Here is a 13980-nt window from a genome sequence, read left to right as displayed (position 1 = left end):
TGTGCGGAATTAGATAAGCCGATCGCCAAATCCGTACGATTTAGCATGGCCATGTGGCACATTTTTGTCATTTTCATAAAATGTACAACAGTTGTGAATCTGCAAATGATCAAGAATGTTCCTAATTCCATTTTCCATCTTTTCACCAACTGTCACGTTTGTCACATGTTCAGATCAGCCAGGCAACTAGTTTAACTGGCCATTGCAGTTCCCAGAGTCCCAGGTAAATGCAATTTCTATCCTTAAAACTGCCTGGAAATCACATGAAAAATGACATCAAATGGAAATAAATCCTTAGTCTGATGGCTGTGCAAAATGCCTAAGAATGAAATTGTCTTTTATATGAATGATGAGTGTGCCTGTAGCGAATGGGCTGGCTGCCTCATCCCCCACATCCATCTGTTCCCCTGGGTCAGCCTGTGACCAGAGGTTTTTTTAATGAGTCCCTTTGAGATTGGCAGTTTGCTCTTTGAAGTGGGTGCAAGAATGACTCACCTTCTTGTCATGCTTCAGCCACATTTTGCCTTCTTTGAAATCTCTGGTCTCATGCCATCATGTCTGCAGAATAGGGAATGTTGACGCCCTCAGCAGCATCACATTTTATTGCAGGATTGTTAGAAGATAGATGTGATATCCAGCAGGATGTGGGGCTTGTCAGGGTGAAGTTCCTGCCTCAGCCCGAACTGGTTTTTCCTGACGTGCCTCTTCAAAGGTGACTGGAGTTTTGTGGGTGGAACATAGACACTTGCTTTGGTCACTCCCGGACCCCACCTCCTGTTCTGCTTCCCTGACATTTTCTGTGAGAACAGTGATCTCTTTTTCCATTGTGGCTTTTAAAGCCGTTTTTGCAACTACTATTGCAGGCCATTTTGCTTTTAATATTTTAAAAATCCTGTTTTTCAGGTCACAGGATGCTTTCATTTCTCCTTCTTGGGCGACCTTAGATTGCTGCTTGTCCATAGATGATAATGGGTAGGCCCCTTTCCACATGGTTCTTTAATTTGACATGAACAAAAAGAAAAAAACAGCCAGTTTTTGGTTGCAGTGTTTAAAGGACTGCTGTTCCTGTGAAAGGGAAAGCAAAAGCTGTATTTTGTTGTAGTGTATAACTTCTTGCCATTCATGTGAAATAAAAGCAAAGCGGGGTCGTTTTTGGTTGCAGTGTTTCAATGCTGCTGTTCAGGTGAAATGGACTTCTGTTTGGGGCTTTTAAATGCACCCCACAGAGACGCACGGTTGGTCCTCTCCACAAGTGTCTTCCTCCACAGATGGGCAAGCATATGGTGAATTACTCCTATGGGTGTATGGTGGGCTGATTGATTTGCTATGACCTCTGTTATCCCCCGCATTCAAGACTCAGGACAACACAACACTGATCCTGCTGCAGGTTGAGAGGATGCGCAAAGAGGCTGCACCCCGTGCGCAAGTACCATATTTAGGGGCCATGGTATATGGCCCCACTTTTGTCCTGCCCTTGCCTTACTAGTGAGGCATCAGGCGGGGTCGGGGTGGCGGCGAGGGGGCTCGGACCCTCCGCCCTGTTATGCCTTGTCGCTTCAAGCCCCTTTGGGGCAGCACCATGTTCTTCTAGTTCGAAGGATGGACATCGGCTGCTTGACTAGTGGAATACGTCATCAGGTTGCCACTGCTGGCTCCTGTTAGGGAGAATTCTCATAAATGTGCTAATTCCCTTCACCTTTTTGCTGGATTTTTGAGGACTTGGTTTTCTTACCTGGAAAGAGTGGGAGCCTTTTTTCCCCACTCTTTCATGTATTTTGATGTGTGTTTTACCCTTGTGTTCTTTGATTATGGAGTTTTAGATAACTCCATAAGCATCATCTTTTCATGTGAGTGACACAGGGATGTCTTTTAGACTTCCCAAAGGTTTAAATACCTTCTCTGGGATAAACTACTGTTTCCCAGAGAATGCAAAGTGAAATTGACTTTACTAGTCTTTCCAAATTCCTAGAGCCAGCACACCCCATCTTACAATGGAATGCTGGAGGGGTTACATAGTATCCCCTGTGTCTAAATCCTCATGTGGCAATCAAATGCTACCCTTTCAAATCGAAAAAGGCTGGTGGCAGTGGTTTTACAATGAACTACCATGATTTTACCCGACCGCGAACACCGGTAGCTAAAAATCGCGGGAGCCAAGTTTTTCAAGATGGTGCCTTAAGCCTGTTTGTTTAAACGGGTCCCGGTCTTCTTTTTTTGCCATTTCTATTTGGAAAGGTCCTTCCAGTGTGTGTCTCTGCGTGCCAAACCAGGTTTGGTCCCTTTGCTCGTCTGCCTTTGGCGGGCTTCAGGACTGCCTCTGGCGTCTGAGAGTGGGGAGGGCAAAAAGTGAGGGAGGTGCCCGAAACTCCCTGTGCTTAGTCTCCTAGGAGACCCAAATGCACTCTGGCGTAATTGGCTGGCTGACCGTCCGGCAAGGACAGCCACCCTGCTGAGTGAGTGGCAGCTAGGCTGGAATGAAAGGGAGAAAACTGTTTAAAAGGCGAGTCTCTAGGACTGGAAAGCAGAGTTGACAACTGGAACGAAAGAACCGAAGACGAGCTGGAAGAGGACGGCTGCTGCAACTCCTGGACCTTTGGTTTGGCCGGTGAAGCCCTGCTGCAGGTCCGAATTAAGCTCCTTCAATGACGCCTTCTTCTTTTGAGTTGGTGGGACCAATCAACTTATAAGACACCTGGATACCATTCTCAAGGCTGGTTAGGATTTACCAGGGAGAGGGACACCAGTTTGTGTTCTTGAATCTACAGCTACTGGAACTGAAGTGACTCCATCTTGTTTGCTTTCTTCAACGATCCTGTGCAGTGCAGGAGTCCCCCGACGTCCTCCCTCTTGTCCCCACGACTGAGGCTCAGGAATAGCGAGATCTGCAGGACCTGCCAGGAACCACGACTTCAGCAACATTTGTTTATTCATGCAAAGGTACTGTGCCAACCCGACTGAGAGAACGCCACTCTCGCAGTGAAAGTTCGTGAAACTTTCCCAACTTGCAGGCCTAATCAGTTTGTGACCCGACAAATTATTCTTTTTCGTCTTGACTACTTCAGAGAACTTTGCAAAGCCTTTACCGTTTGATACCAGTTCTGCTCTTTCCTATCCAGAACACTAACCCATTGACTTTGGCATGGCCTATTGACTTGAATGTAACTCTTCTGGTGAACTGAAACTATCTGAATTGCCTAGGAAGTATATGTGATATATTCTAATTACTTTTGTCCGTTTTGCTCACTGCTAAGTAACTGAACTGCCATTTGGCTCCTATTTCAGGGGAGCTCAAACTGTCTCAAAAGCTTAGAGTTGTGTGTTGAAGTGTATGGTATATAATATTAAGTTGCCTCCTTCTAGTGAAATGTTTTCTAAATGATTGATGTAATAAATTACTAAGTGTTTTTACCAAGAAACCTTGATTATAAGTGTCTACTTGAACCACTGTGATTGAAAGTTCTCTGTGCAACTACTTGTACTGCTCCCATTCATTCGTGAGATAAGCCTGGCTGCTCAGCTCGCTACCAAAAACTGTATGCTACAGACTTATACGAAAGGTTGGTTTTGCTTACACCTGTAGTCCTAATTGTGTGTAGTGGTCCCAGAGGGTACTGCCTGCAAATCTGCCTAACAGCTCCGAAGGCCACTGCCTACTTTGACCACCCGAGGGCACGTGTGTACGTTGGCTCGTGAAGTGTTCACCCTTTCAGGACACGTGCTTTTAAAGGTATTGGAAAGAGTTTTCACTGGTTGATGGCAGGGGACAAGTCATGGAGACAGCTGGTCAATGTGCCGGATCCTGCCGCATCCCGGCATCAGATGTCTGGCCGGATATGGGACCCGGCCTGCTTCAGCCCTGTCAAGGCTTTACCCAATCCCCCCCTCGAACCTCCCCCTGCTCCTCTGCCCAGCCCTCATTCTTGCATTTCGGCTCCATTTTCATTACAGGAGTAGACATACCCCCAGCTCCACCTTGAATATAAGCAGCGACCAGCCTAACCCATCCCCATCCCCAGGCCAAACACATTTTAGAGCACTTGTTTTTTTATAAGGAATTGTAAAAAGTAATTTGACTAACAACCAGTTTTCAATACAGAACATCTCAGCAACGGTCTCTCAAACTGCTGAGCTACCCTGCTATTTTTCTACTGTAGTGTGTCTATGGACCCCCTTAGTGTGCTAAAATTAACTGCATTACCATCTGTATTTTGGGTGCACCACTGTCATAGAAGTGATTTAAAGTGGAATTGATGTGGAGTTTGGAAAGAAGCAGCATGAAGGACATTGTCCCATTTTTAAACTATTAAATAACATTTCCTTTGAGCAGAGTCCAACTGCCAGCTTCGCCTCTTTGGAACTATGCCCCTTCAGAACTGCTATCCTTCGTCCAAAATCCATCTCCTGTGGGATCCCCCTTTACATTTTTTCCATTAATAAACTCATGACATGTATGGAAATGAAACTAGATGGGTGACTAAAAGCGATTGGACGTTTGCATAGTTTTGGTGTTTTGACCAGAAGAACCTTTAACCAAGAGAAGGGAGAGCAGAGCCTCCCTTATTGGCCGACAGAACCTTCATGGCTGCAATTACTAGTGCGGTGGTGATAATGCATTCATTCATGTGGCTGCGTTCTGATCTTGAGATGTGCTCATGGCGGGTGCTACCAATTCATATGGAATTCCCTGCCAGCCCGCAGAGGTGGGGGGGTCACAAAAGGCGAGCAGGACAATGAAGCTCCCTACCCCTACCCCGAGCCATAGCAGAGAAGAGAAATGAAGGGTTGCCCTGGCATGCAGTGAATTGGTACATAAGCCACTGGAATGCATTCTGAGAGGAGTCCATTAGAGGCGAGGGACAGCTCTGGGGGGCCACCTTTCCATTACATGGCCTGTATGCAGAGATCGTCGGGCACCTTACGCACCTGCTGCCAGACCTTCCTGCGCTGCCCAGGTGTCTTCAAGTGATGCCCACTTGCTCCGTAGGCCATGAGCAGCCAGAATTCATTCCTGGACGGGAAATCTGGGAAGGACTGTGGGCGATCTTCCATGAGGCTCCAAGGGAAACAAGGCCCTGTACTAGGCCTGCTAGTAACTTTATGGGGATGGTAATCGTGGTGTGGGAGATCGGATTCCTCTCGGCCAGAGGATGGGATTGAATCCGCATAATCCAGCTGGCTCTGCCGTTCTCAACTAGGGCTGCAGTTACCTGTCCTTTTGAACGAGGGCAGCAGTGTAATCTTTGCTTCAGAAGGGTTGTGGAGCCTGCCTTGCCTGTTTACGTTTTCAGGGATATGTTGGGAATTGTCGGCCTTTTCCTGAACTTGGTGCCGCTATCTTGTTTGATTTCTTGGGGTGTTGGTGAAGTGCCACATGGCACCTTCTAGCTGCTATGCAGCCCTTGTTGCCATTTTACAGAACAGAGTGATGTGAGGACGGGGACACAGCCTGTGTGTGTTTAGATTTTTATCCAGGTAGCCATGCTAATCTCTAGGACCATTCCCACTCGCTACCTGCCACTTTTACAGCAATATCTTTGTGCTGTATATGGCCTGCCGGTGTTATTTCTAAGCGGCCTTCTGAGAGTTAATGGTTTAATTGGTACTATACATACTCCTGGTATAATAACATTTCCCAACAAAGTGTTCCTTTCAACCACTTGATTTATAAGCAAGGTGTGCCCTCGCACCTGTTCCTTACACCTATATCCTGCTACAAAACAGTATTGGATAAGCCAACAGTTGTGGCTTGCATATAGGTGTGGGTAGGCATGTCAGTGCCTGGTACATTATGCGCCTAGGTACTTGCGCCATTTACCAGTTATCTTCTGGACGGGTTTGTGCCATTATGTCAGTGCCTGGCAAATGCCTATCCCATGCCTATGCAAGGCTTTGGCCTTCTCTCTTACGATGGCTAATTCAGCTTGCACGATTTGCTTTTTTGTCGTTGTCTTGCACAAATGTATGTCCTCCACACGGAACCACAAACAGTATCCTGGTACAACACAGAAGTAAAACTGCTTGCATATTCCTTGGCCCCACTCATCTTACCCAGCACCTCTTTCAGATCACCCAGAGTGCCTGGAGGCCCTGGAAATGCTAGCGGTGTGTGCTATAAATCCCAGTAACATAGCATAGCATGTCCATGTTTTCTACCTATGCTTTGAGCACCTCCAACTGTTGAACAGATCACCGGTAATGAGCGGTTATTGAAGGAAATATTTAGGGTGGCAGCAGAAAACAATGGGGAGTGGCGGGGGTGACAGGGCTGGATGCCCGGCGACTGGGCAACCACACACGCGAAGGTCTTTAGAAAATGTGGGGGAAGAGGCAGAGGAGTCCTCCATGCCACCACTGCCGGCGTACGCAGAGTTGCCCTCCAGTACACGTGGGGAGTAGTAGGAAATATCATTGGGAGGGGGCAGAGGGGCTACTGATGACCTGCACCTCTATTTGCATATATGAACCCTTCTGGCACTCGATTGGAGTCAATGGGAGTGGCGCTGCAGGGGCAGGACAAGGGCATGCATCATACTTTGGCACAGTGCCCAAAGGGAATGTCAGCCACTGACCTGGTAGTACAAGAGGAAAAGCTGTGTACTTTTCCTTTTAGTGAAGTAGTCTTGTGAGCATCAGGTCTTGAAATGGTTTCAGTGTCCGCAAACTGTATTTTAGAGTTTTTCCGTTTATATAATGAGTATATTTTGTTTGTGTCACTGAGTTTAGTGTTCTGTGAGCTTAAATCTAAAACGCTCCTTACAAGGTGAATGTAAATGCACCATTTGCTACGGCTACAGTCAGTGTCGGCTGCTGGAGCAGTGTGAGACTATGATATGATATTTTTATTTTTTGTTTATTGGAATTTATAAAGCGAACAGCGGCCCTGAGGCATCGTGGTGCTGTTACAGTATATTCACTTAGATACAGCTTAAAACAGACTCCTCAGACCGGGTTGAGGAGGTTAAACAACAATAACGCAGTAGGGATGTTGCATGGTTACAGAGGAACAACATTCAAGTACAGTCTGGTTGAATAACTTGGTTTTTAGCACCTTTCTGAACGTCATGATATGATATGATATGGTTTATTTATATAGCGCATATAAACAATGTGTTTCAAAAGGCTTGGCCAGCTGCTGGAGCCAGTGTGAGATTATGCCCATGGCCAGCTGATGGAGAAGGGTTTGGCTGTGCTATGTGTAAAGTGATGGGGGAAGTTGTTGTTTAGATTTTTCCCTCATACTGCTGCCATGTGCATGGTCTTCAAGCGCCCTGGCAGATCTGGAAGAGAGTGGGTGAGTTTGATTAGTTGGAAATTGAGGGAAAGGCAAGATGGCAGTGCTTTGTGTTGTTGCAGATCAGGAGTACCCTGAGAGCTGCCTGTTTGTTGACTTTCTAGGTGAGCAGTGTGATTTAAGGCTTTGGGCCTCATTACAACCCTGGCGTTAAGGGGTTAACGGCGCCGTAAAAGGCTGCTGCGCCGTTAAACCCTTAACGCCAGATTTACACTTTAACGCCTGCTTTTTGCAGGCGTTAAAGTCCAACCCGCTAAGGGACCTTGGTGCTAATTACGGCTCCGTAATTTACGGTGCCGTAATTAGCGCCTTCCCCATTCCCATTGAGCCCTATGGGCCAAAAATGGGAATGGGAAAGGGGCCATGGTGAATGGGGATTTACCGCAATAGCACCATGGTCCAACGCCAGGGTTGTAATGAGGCCCTTTGTGTCTATTGAGTAGGTATTGTGTGTTGGCCAGGGATCGTGGGCCTTGTGTGGGCATGTATTGGCCAGTGGCTGAGTCTGTTGGTTGTAGTTAGAGGTGTGAATTTGTGTTGTTCGAAGTTTGGCGATAGGTATTTATTGAAGCTGTGTACAAGTATCTGGGTTGTTTTTTTGGTAAACGGTAGGGAGTGTTGTTGGTGTTTACCAGAGTGCCTCCAAAAGATTGGTCTTGCTGTCCATTGCTTTAGCTTTATGGTGAGGGGTGGGTGAAGATGCCCTGTGTTCAGGTCTAGCTATTCTGGGAGTCTGGGAAGTTTTTCCTCTGATGGTTTTGGTAGTGCTTCAATGTGATGTCTTCTAGTCTTTACAGGTTCCTGACCAGTGTCATGTGGTGGTCTGGGCGTACGGGCAGGAGCCGGAACGGCATTCCCTTAGCGTAGGCCTGCATATGAAAGGTGAACTATTGAGGCGTCTCGTTTCCAGTTGGGTGTAGATTAAAAATTGTTATCCAATTAAGAGCCAGGTTTTTAGAATTTTCCTGTTTTTCAGAAACTCCTGTAGGGTGCGTTTCAGTTTTTGGCCACCATAGTGGAAAAGGTGGCGCCTCCATGTAATAGTCTGGCGTTTCTTGATCTTCTGTTTCTGGTTGGTTGCTAGAGTGAGATTTTGTTTTGGATGAACTCTGCTCCTTAACCTTCAAGTGCTCTGTGGGTGATGCAGACGGCCTTGATATGTGCGCAGGGAGTTTTCGGTAACTCTGGTACCTGATTGAGCTGTTCCCAGCTCCGGTCTGGAATTCACTGACCGCCCAATCAGGAGTTTAAGGGATGTGAGCTGGATGCTCCCAGTCAACCTCTTAGTTGTGGATTCTGTTTCTCCCGACCCCAATATGTTGTCCTATATAGGTTATGGAAGTGTTAGGCCCGTTTTTATGCCAGGTGATGGGGCAGTGTTAGGCTGGGCTCTGTGTGAGGGGATGGGACAAGCATTGGACTGGGCTCTGTGTGAGGTGACAATGAAGTGTTCGGCTGGGCTCTGTGTGAGATGACTGGGAAGTGTGTGCCAAATCAACTTCTGGGGCCCCAGTGCTCCAGGGATGAATATCGTTTCTGAACCATCAATTGACCCCACACCTCTAGTACACCAGAAGGGATCCGAACATATTGGAAACACAAGTAATTATAAACCTCCTTGTCCAATTTTGGTAACATGGACTGAACGGCAGGCTTATCTCTGCAATGTCGTGGATCGTTGGTTAGTTGCAACACAGCGAAAATACAATTATTGCCCAACGATAAAAGGGACTGTCCAGTCAAGGTTGTATAAAAATATCTACTTTATTATTATTACAACAGACAGTTCTTACACACTACAAAATGCAACCCACCCTGTAAAGGAACACAGAGGACAGATGGTTTCACAAAGGAAAGGGATGCACTCTGGATACTGACAGGAGGGTAGCCGGTAAAGCAATCGGTCTCCACTGTTCAAGGTTTCAGCACCAAGGGAGCAAGGGGTCGTAAATGTCACTAGGGACCTCCAGAGCTGGGTACCGGTTCTGGAGCTGCTGCACATGTCCTCTGAGTTTGGTTTCTGTTCCCTGGGAGATGTTATGGGGAGGAAGCTTGCTTCCTTCTTGGGAATACTGGCCTTCCTTCACTGGCAGAAGCTGTAAGGCAGACTATACCTTCAGCCAGGGTCCAAATGAGTCCTTCTTACTCCTTTCAAAGACATCTGATGATCTGTCAAAAAAGGGGCTCAACCCTCTTGTAAAGCCAAATTGGCCCCAGTGATTGGTGCAGGCTACGCCTACCTTAATGAACCAATCCTGGGTCACTACCAAAAATCTTCTGTTATGCGTGAGGTCATAACCAGAGTGCTTTGCAGCAGGAAAGGAAGGGGTGACAACATATACGACTAAGTCCCACCCATCTTCTTGTCTGTTGTGGATCAGTGTCTATGGGTAATTGAGCTCTCTGGCTCCTGATCAAAGCACATGTCTCCCTTGAAGGTTGTGATGAGAACATATTTTCGTCTCCATCAAATCACTTACTTCCCTCTGAAAGGGGGTCCCCTTGCAGGGGTTGCCTACTGTAAGCAGTTGTCCCAGACATGACGTTCCCTGCCAATCATACAGAGGGGTGGGAGCCAGCTTCAAGCTGACACATTTCATGTCAAAAAGGGGTTGAGGTTTCCTGCCCTTTGTTAGTTCTGTGACCAGTCCTCTTTGCAGGCCTGCTTCTATTAACTCATCTATATGCGGTGCCACCACCCAGAACTACAATGGGCTGGGCGGATCCATGGAGCCATTGATATTCAATTCGGCTGGCCATGGCAGGAGGAAGGTGTTGCCCTCCTCCTCTTGATGGTTTTCATGTACTCCTGTCACATTCCAACGGAATGTGGCGGGGAGGACTGCCCCTGTAGGCTGTGTGTCCCCAGAATATACTTGACTAAGTCTTTGTTGTGCGGCGAGCATAGAACAATGTGTGCGGATTAGCCCCACACATTTTCCAAGGTTATTCTCCCATCATTCAATTTCTTAAATTTTAAAAAAGCTCAGGTGAGTGCACACTGCCCGTGCAGATGGTCAAATTCCTCACAAAATGTTAGACTAGGCTCTTTGCGAGGTGATGGTTCAAGTGTTCGGCAGGGCACTGTTTGAGGTGATGGGGAAGTGTTAGGCTGTGCTCTTTGCGAGATGATGGGACAAGCGTGGGAGTGGGCTCTTTGTCAGGTGACAGGGATGTGTTAGACTAGGGTCTGTGTGGGGTGGTGGTGGGAGGAATTATTAGGCTGGGCTCTGTGTGAGGTGGTGGGGTAGGTGGTAGGCAGGGCACTTTTTGAGGTGATGGAGCAGTGTTAGGCTGTGCTCTGTGTGAAGCGATGGGGCTTTGATAGGCCAGACTCTGTCACAGGTAGTGGGGCAGTGGTAGGTTGGACTCTGTCATGTGATGGGGCACTTGGGCTGGGGGGTGTGGGTTTGTGTGTGTGTGTGTGTGTCTGTCTGTTATGTGATAGGAAAGACTTAGGCTCCGGTTTGTGTAAGGGGATGGGCGGTGTTAGACTGGTGTGTGTGGTGTTAGGATGGGGTGGGTGGCTGGGGGTTTTCTGTGTCAGATGATGGGGCAGTTTTGGGTTGGCGTGTGAAGCAGTGGGGCTGTGTTAGGCTGCTGTGTGTGTCTGGTGAAGAGATAGTGTTCGGCTGGGCTCTGTGTGAGGTGATGGGGCAGTGTTAGGTTGGTGAGCATAAGGTGGTGGGGCAGTGTTATGCTGCGTGTGGCAGGTTGTCAAGTAGTGTTGAGCTCTGTGTGTGGGGAACAGGGGGTGGAGCAGCGTAAAGCTGTGCTGTGTGTATGCGTGCGGGGTAGTGGGGGAGGTGTTAGGCTGGGCTTTGTGCTAGGAGATGGGTGAAGTGTTGGGCAGAACACTGTAAGGTGATGTGATGGACCAGTGTCAGCTGATGGGGCATTGTTAGTCTGCTGTATGTCAGGTGAAGAGACAGTGTTAGGCTGGGCTTTGTGTGGTGATGGGGTAGTGCTGAGCTTGGTTCTGTGACGGGTAGTGGGGCAGTGGTAGGCTGGATTCCGAGGTGATGGGGCAGTTAGGATTGTGTGTGTGGTAATGGAACAGTGTTCAGGTAAACTCTGTCAAGCAAGTGGGCAATGTCCTGCTGGTGATGGGCAGTGTCAGGCTGGGGGGCGGGTGTGTGTGTGTGTGTGTGTGTGTGTGTGTGTGTGTGTGTGTGTGTGTTTTTGCATGTCAGGTGATGGGGCAGTGTTAGCTTGTTGTGTGTGTCAGGTGATGGGACGGACAGTGTTAGGCTTGAACCTGTCTGAGGTGATGGGGCACTGTCCGGTAATGGGTAGTGTTAGTCTGAGCTCTGTGACAGGTAATGAGGCAGTGTTAGGCTGGTGTGACACACAGTGTGTGTGGGGCTGGTGGTGGGGCAGTGTGTTAGGCAAGATTGTATGCAGTACCCTGTGGGAGATTGCACCAGCCTTGCCCTCTTGGCAATAGTTAACACAACCTTTGGTATAAGCATGTACTATACAAGTTGGTTGAGTGACTGAGCAGCCAGGTTTATCTCAAGAGGGGTCAATGTGAGCTGTAGGGGAGTTTCACAGAGATTCACAGTGACAAGTATCCAAATATACACTTGCACTCAAGGTTTCTTGATTAAACAATTATTTAACAGTCCGTTTGAATAAGCCTTCTTTCGAAGGGAGCAAATATATATGAAACACAGAAATATACTTCAAAATACACACTCTGTTTCTTTAAATCAGTAAATACCCATTTGGGATGACACACAGATTCTTCCTACACCCTGAGGTGACTTAAATAACTAGGACACTATGGACATTAATATATCACTTGTACATTTAGAGCAATACTGAGGTTAATTTCAAAAGAAGTTGTTCAGGGAATAAAACAGTGGTTAACAAATATTCTTAAGCAGGTAGGTGCATTTTGAACCCTCTAATGCAAAGTAAATTAACCCTTTCCGGGGGAAAGGCAAAGCACAAAGTCAGAGGTAAGAAAAGTCTTTCAGGTAGCCAGGCCAGCCAATGTTAGTTGAGCAAGTCTAGGTGAGCTGAAGCACTTCTTGCAGGTAGATAAAGTCTTGCACAATGTTTTAGAAGTTTATGTATAAAAATGATATCACTGTAGGGCCACAAGCTGGGAGGCTTGTGAAGGGCAAAAGCTGCAAGCAACTCTGCAAGAGCAACCAAGACAAGTCTCAACTGAGAACTAGTAAGGCTACACAACAAGAGGTATGTCCCCTTAGTTTTACAGTACATTTGGTTGGAAGAAATTGGTTCCAGCTGGCTTCTGCTCCTGTGTAGGTCTGAAGATCCTGTTGTTCCTGGGCCTCATTTGTGGGTACAAGAGGGAGGACGTCTGGGGACTCCTGCACTACGAATTGAAGATCGCCAGCAGCAATGGGAAAACTTCAGATCAGCTGCACTTCGCAGTTTCAGCTTCTCGCGACCCTCGCAAATAGCACCACTGCGGTTCTCGGATGCCTTAATGGGATTTTCTCGCATCTGGGGTCCAGCACTCCGTTGAGGTAGCTCAGGCTTGGTTAGTCCTGCTTTATGGGAGTCCGGAGGATCTTCCTGGAGCTTGTGTACGACTTTCGATTTTGGTGTTCCTCTCCCTGGCAATCGGTTCCTGCAGCAGCAGTGGAAGCACAGCCAGCTCCGAGAGGATTTCCAGATGAGCTTGTCTTGGGGTCGATTGGTCCCACCAACCCAAGGGGAGAAGTCGTCCTTTGCAGGTCTTCTATAGTCGAGGCGAATCGGAGCTTCAGCACTGCAGCAGGGCTTCACTGGGCAAACCAACGGTCCAGGAGTTGCAGCAGGCGTCTCTTCCAAGTTCTTCTTCGGATTCCTTCGTCCAGTGGTCTCTCCCTTCATTCGCAGCCTGGTTGTCAATCACACAGCAGGGTGGCTGTACTCCAAGAACAGCCCTCCAGCCAATCACCCTTGGGTGCATTCCTGTAACCAAGGAGACTAATCACAGGGAGTTTTGGGCACCTCCCTCACTTCATGCCCTGTCAGACACGCTGGAGCCAGAGGCGGGCTTCACCAGTGAATCCCGCCAAAGACTAAACGAACAAAGGGACCAAAACTGGTTTGGTGCGCAGAGTAAATCTCAAGAAGGACCATTCCAACAAGAAATTGTGAAAAAAGATCAGGGCCATTTTGACAACATGGACTCCCTGGGGTACTTTACTGCAGCTGCAATTGCAGCCTGCAGTTTAAACACAATGGTAGGAAAAAGTGAACCACTGCCACCAGCCATTAATTGTAGAAAGGGTAACATACAAATGTTACATGAGAAACTAGACAAAGGGGATACTAAGTAAACCCTCCAGCACCCTATTGTAAGATAGTGTGTAGTGAGTCTAGAAAGTAACACAATGTAAGTAACGTCAATTTCATGTCACTGCTCTTGGAAAGAGTAGTTTCACCAAGAGAAGGTATTTAAACCTTTGGGACATCTAAGAGACTTCCCTGTGCCACTGCATAGTCATAAGAAACCGAGTCCAAATCACATAAAAATACATGAGAGAGTGGGGAAAAAGGTCTCTCTCTTAAATCCAGCAAAAAGAGCTGGGGGTCTCTAAGGTGAAGGGAATTGGCACATTTCTGAGAATTCTCCCTAACAGTGTTAGGCTAGGGTGTGAGACAATTGGACACAAAAACGTGTGTGTGTGTCAGAAGGTGGGGCAGCGCAAGGCTGTGGGGTATGT

General features: G+C 47.5%; 1 protein-coding gene across 3 annotated transcripts in view; it reads left to right on the top strand.

The window, feature by feature from the left end:
* NHSL3 (NHS like 3) overlaps positions 1 to 13980 on the top strand; it is a 566971-nt gene that overhangs the window by 245262 nt on the left and 307729 nt on the right. The gene's annotated exons all lie outside the window — the stretch shown is intronic.

The sequence above is a fragment of the Ambystoma mexicanum genome, chromosome 11, assembly GCF_040938575.1.
Source record: "Ambystoma mexicanum isolate Mex_15411 chromosome 11, UKY_AmexF1_1, whole genome shotgun sequence".
NCBI lineage: Eukaryota > Metazoa > Chordata > Amphibia > Caudata > Ambystomatidae > Ambystoma > Ambystoma mexicanum.
Note: the sequence above shows the minus strand (reverse complement) of the source record. Positions and strands in the feature narration are given on the sequence as shown.